This window comes from Homarus americanus, unplaced genomic scaffold (assembly GCF_018991925.1).
Source record: "Homarus americanus isolate GMGI-L3 unplaced genomic scaffold, GMGI_Hamer_2.0 scaffold25483, whole genome shotgun sequence".
Lineage (NCBI taxonomy): Eukaryota > Metazoa > Arthropoda > Malacostraca > Decapoda > Nephropidae > Homarus > Homarus americanus.
Window position 1 is genome coordinate 8,258,961 of NW_024726235.1, and position 6,184 is coordinate 8,265,144.

The window sequence follows — 6,184 nt, forward strand, 5'->3', positions numbered from 1 at the left end:
AGGAGGAGGAGGAGGAGGAGGAGGAGGAGGAGGAGTAGGTGGAGGAGGAGGTGGAGGAGAGGTGAAGAGTAGGTGGGTGTCAGGGACGTTCGTGACTTAAAGTAAGAAGGGAAGAACACCTGGGTCGATACCTGGGTGAGGGAGGGTGAGGGGAGGTGAGGGAGAATGATGAGGTGAGGGGGGTGAAGGAGGGGAAGAGGGGGGGAGGAAGGGGAGAGGGGTGAAAGTAGGTGAGGGAGAATGATGAGGTGAGGGGGGGGGGAGGAGGGAAGAGTGGGGAGGAAGGGAAGGGTGAAAGTAGGTGAGGGAGAATGATGAGGTGAGGGGGGGGAGGGGAGGGAAGAGTGGGGGGAGGAAGGGGAGAGGGTGAAAGTAGGGTGAGGGAGAATGATGAGGTGAGGGGGGTGAAGGAGGGAAGAGGGGAGGAAGGGGAGAGGTGGTGAAAGGAGGTGAGGGAGAATGATGAGGTGAGGGGGGTGAGGGAGGGAAGAGTGGGGGAGGAAGGGGAGAGTGGGGTGAAAGTAGGTGAGGGAGAATGATGAGGTGAGGGGGGTGAGGGAGGGGAAGAGGGGGGAGGAAGGGGAGAGGTGAAAGTAGGTGGGAGAATGATGAGGTGAGGGGGGTGGGAGGGGAGGGGAAGAGGAGGAAGGGGAGAGTGGGTGAAAGTAGGTGAGGAGAATGATGAGGTGAGGGGGTAGGAGGGGAAGAGGGAGAGGGAAGTGGGGTGAGTAGGGTGAGGGAGAAAGATGAGGTGAGGGGGGTGAGGAGGGAAGAGTGGGGGAGGAAGGGAGAGTGGGTGAAAGTAGGTGAGGAGAATGATGAGGTGAGGGGGGAGGGAGGAAGAGGGGAGGAAGGAGAGGGTGAGTGAGGTGAGGGAGAAAGATGAGGGGAGGGGGGTGAGGGAGGGGAAGAGGGGGAGGAAAGATGAGATGAAGGAGGTTGAGAATGGATGAGTAGGAAAGTACGAGGGTGAGGGAGGATTAGGTAGAGGGTGAGAGTGGTAAGGAGGTGAGGGAGGGTAAGGAAAGGGAGATGTGTAATCGGTAGGGTGGGGGAGTGGCAGGGTTGTACACACACACACACTCTCTCTGTGGAGGAGATGATTGCCAGGATCGAGGTGGGTGTATTATAAACATGAATCCAGGGAGAGATGTTTGGTTCTTGGGGTGACGAGCCCAGTAATACTAATACTAACAAACAACAACAACAACAAACAAATAAACAACAACAACAACAATAACAACAACAATAATAACAATAATAATAATAATAATAATAATAATAATATAGTATAGTAATAATAATAATAATAATAATAATAATAATTATAGTAATAATAATAATAATGATAATAATAATAATATATAATAATAATAATTAATAATAATAATAGTAATAATTATAATAATAATAATAATAATAATAATAATAATAATAATAATATAATAATAATAATAATAATAATAATAATAATTATAGTAATAATAATAATAATGATAATAATAATAATAATAATAATAATAATAATAATAATAATAATAATAATAATAATAGTAATAATTATAATAATAATAATAATAATAATAATAATAATAATAATAGCAATAATAATAATAATAATAATAATAATAATAATATATTAATAATAATAATAATAATAATAATTATAGTAATAATAATAATAATGATAATAATAATAATAATAATAATAATAATAATAATAATAATAATAATAATTATAATAATAATAATAATAATAATAATAATAATAATGATAATAATAATAATAATAATAATAATAATAATAATAATAATAATAATAATAATAATAATAATAATAGTTATAATAATAATAATAATAATGATAATAATAATAATAATAATAATAATAATAATAATAATAATAATAATAATAATAATAATAATAATAATAATAATAGTAATAATAATAATAAATAATAATAATAATAATAATAATAATAATAATAATAATAGTAATAATAATAATAATAAATAATAATAATAATAATAATAATAATAATAATAATAATAGTAATAATAATAATAATAATAATAATAATAATAATAATAATCATAATAATAATAATTATAATAATAATAATAATAATAATAATAATAATAATAATAAGTGATGTAGCTCTTTAGATGTTTCAGACAAATCACATTCCGTACTCTTACAGAGCCTATTTTAAGCGTGTATTATTACACACTTTGTGTATCATGTAATTAAAAGTGTGTATGTTTAAAATTTCAATGTGTGTATTATTAAAATCAAAGTACAGTAAGTTAACTGATGCAAGAAAAATGTATTTACAAACTTTTACTAAGCTGGGCTACACATAATCATAATGTATATACTGTAGGTCCGAAGTAACTATAGCAGAAGGTAATATGTCTCTGCCAACAAAGAAGCTATTTCTTTCACAGGTACTTGGCAGGAGGAGATATTTGATAAGACAACATGTACAGTATTGTACCTGAGGGTGAAGGCCTGAATATTGGAGAACATAACAGCTTGTGGAGAACCTTACAAGATGACAGATATAATACTGTACTGGCTCTATTCCAAACCTTCATCTGATCACAGTCTGGTGTGCGGCCCATAGTGTGAACTTGGCCTTTGGTAAGGTATCAAAATCGGTGAAAGAAGTTGAAACCTTGTTATCTAATGCTAGTAGTTTTGCTACATTCTTTCATACATCTGTCATTAGAACAAAGGAACTGGATGTGATTGCAAGTACTGTAGTCATGGCTTGACAGTGAAGCGTTTGCCAACCTACTTTGAGGTTCGATGGACCAACTTTTCTTACAAGTTACTGAACAACACATTGATCTCATGACGAGCCCTCGTGAAAACCTAGAGCAACCAGAAAACACAGGTGCCAAAGGACACCTATCCAATCTTACATATTTGAAAAAAAACTAAAAACAGTGTGTTGTGTTGCCGATGTCCGACTTCTGTACTTTAGGTTTCAGGAAGCTATACACGATAACCAAGTTACCAACTTTGATTGAGATAGCAAAGTACTGAATCTCATGAGTCTTCTTAATTCCATGAAAAATTAGTGAATTACTTGGAGGATAGGAAACCAAATTCAAAGAAATCTATGTTGAAAATGATGCTTCCTTCTTTGGTGTCCATTTGGTGGAAAAATCATGTACAGATCACACACACACACTTGTGACTGTGAAACACAATTTTTCTGCCATACGCTAAAAAATAATAAAAATTGAAGGCATGTCATGGACTTATCATACCAGATTGGATCTGGCTTCATTTGCTTTACAATAGAGAGATGCCTGTGAAGCACTTGGCTCACAAATGACACTAAATGAAATATTGGGAGCTATAGTTCAGTCAAGGAAGTCTGCAGAGAAGCTGGAGAACAGAGAATTGGTGATTGAATTGTCACGGATTGTTGTGACTAAACCACATACAGTTTTTTTTTTTTACAGGGATTAGCCCACCCGGGCACAGGTCACTGACCCACGTCGGGGCCTGGGGACGAAAATGTTATAATAATAATAATAATAATAATAATAATAATAATAATAATAATAATAATAATAAAGAAATACAAAAATTTAAAAAAGATAAGAAATGAGAAACGATATATGTCTGTTGTTGGTGTTAAAAGGTTAATAAGATCCTATAATGTTATCAAAACAGATGACCGAAGTAGTCTAGCAGCTTCCACACTGAAGAGCTACGTGTATGTACGCCTCTAGTTGCTGAATTTGACCCTCGCCCAGCTGTACTGGACTGGATGAAAGACAAAAAACGCCGTGATGTACAGCCAGTGAAAAGTGATCAGTGTTCAGAGAAGCACACGAAGGATACAGAACAAAAGGGAAACTTCATAAGTTCACAGGCAGACAAAATATCTTTTTTCATTTCATACTTTCATGATCTTGAGGCAGCAAACAAAAACATTTAAATTTTTACTTGCTTGTTGATGCTGTTCTGGTTACAAACATTTTTTGTTTTAAGTTGTGTCTAGTGCCTAATGTGTACTGCTCTGCTCATGAAAATAATCCAAGTTAATGTGCAGCCTGAAAAAACTGGAAGAATGTATTTTGTAGGATGACAATGCCGATAAAAGATGTTCTGTTTCTGTCATGTCTCTGTCGTATATGGAAGCATGTGAGGAAAAGACAACAACACTTCACAACAGACAAAAAATATCTCTAATTTCTTACTTTTATTATTTTCTGGTTGCAAACGATTTGTTTATTTATTTTTTTTTAATTTAATGTTGATACTGTTCTGGTTGAAGACAAATTCTTATTTAATTTTTTAGTTCTCTCTGGTGTCTTGTGCACTGCTTTGGTTATCATAATAATCAAAATTATACTCCTGGAAAATCTAGAAGAAAGTGTTTGTCGGTTTACTATGATAATAAAAGCTGTTCTACTTCTGTCGCTTCTCTTTTACAAAACTCACATTAACCTTTTTTTTTTTTTGGTTGGTTTTGGGATTTTGAAATGAATTTAATCTTGGTATCTCTGTCTGCTTCTGTGTGCATCATTATTTTTTTCTTAGAATAGCCACTGGTTCTTTGAAATATGACTTGTCTTCATCACTCGGGGCTCTGGAGGATGTTGGGGTGTCGGAGTTCGGCGTTCATGATTCGGGATTTGGGGTGTCGGGGTTCGTGGTGTCGGGGTTCGTGGTGTCGGGGTTCGGAGTTCGGGATTCGGTGTGTCGGGGTTCGGGGTGTCGGGGTTCAGAGTTCGGGATTCGGTGTGTCGGGGTTCGGGGTTCGGTAGTAAGGATTCAGACGTCACCGAACTAATTTTGTCCACGACCACTGAGGGGATGAGACTGGTAAAGTGGGTCGGTGCGTGATGACAAGATGGGGTTTTGGAGCGAAGGAACTACTCCATTTTTGGCCTTTGTTGACAGGCAGTGATGTGTGTGGCTACGAGTGTCATAATTGAGGCTATTACGCTGCCTGTGGTTGTGTGGCTGTATATATACCTTGTTAGCGTCCCTTTCATTATACTGTGATGGGATACGTTGAGTCATGGTGTGTGTGTGTGTGTGTGTGTGTGTGTGTGTATCAGGGTAAGAGTGAGTGTTAAATATAGTTCAGTTCCAAGTAATGTTTTCGGTACAGTTTAATAAGGTTACAGTGGTGGTATGTCTACAGTTGTAAGGCTACATAAATCATAACACATTTAAGTCAGTCCCAATCAACTCTACAAAAATAGTAAATGATACGATGGGTAGCGTTTGAGAAGAGCCCCACCGTAGATCTCTCTCTCTCTCTCTCTCTCTCTCTCTCTCTCTCTCTGAACAGTAATGACCACAAGGTTTGGGTTAAGTGGTGAGAAAGAAAGGTCTAATGGGTTTGTTTTTGTCTTCAGGAAGTGGTCATACATGTGTGTGGTTTATTGACGTGTTGTGGTAGGTCCTGGTGATGGCCTAGTCCCCAGCTGCTACTCTTTCAGAGAGAGAGAGTATCTAACATACGCCACACCATTCCAAATAGCAGTCAGGTGATTCACTATAGGGCTTAGCTGGCGCAGGTATAAAACATACTCATCAACTTTACCTGTACAAAAACACGCTCTCTTAGTCACTTTCACCCACACTATGGGTGAGCTGTTATCCACGTTTTTTCTACTGTTACGGTAAAACCTGTATATAACGGACATCTCTTCACATATAATCCGTTTGATGGGGGTTTCACCTCTAACAGACCCTCGATATAACGGACTTTTATCCCTATATACGTACTTCATTATATGGAGTTTTTCACATCTAACAGACCCTCGATATAACGGACTTTTATCCCTATATACGTACTTCATTATATGGAGTTTTTCACATCTAACAGACCCTCGATATAACGGACTTTTATCCCTATATACGTACTTCATTATATGGAGTTTTTCACATCTAACAGACCCTCGATATAACGGACTTACCTCTCCATATAATCTGTTAAATAGAACTTTCACTGATACTTTCCTCCGTTGTTATTATACCTTTTCCCCTTCCACTACTTTCATCCCCCCTCCCACAGTTCCATGTTACTCTTCCATCTGTTTCCCTGAGTCGTAAACCCCACAAGGACCTGAGTACACTCCTTCAGACCCCAGAAGAGTTTTGTCAGGGCTTCGTTCATTCAAGCGAGTGAGGAATCAGACTCTCTCT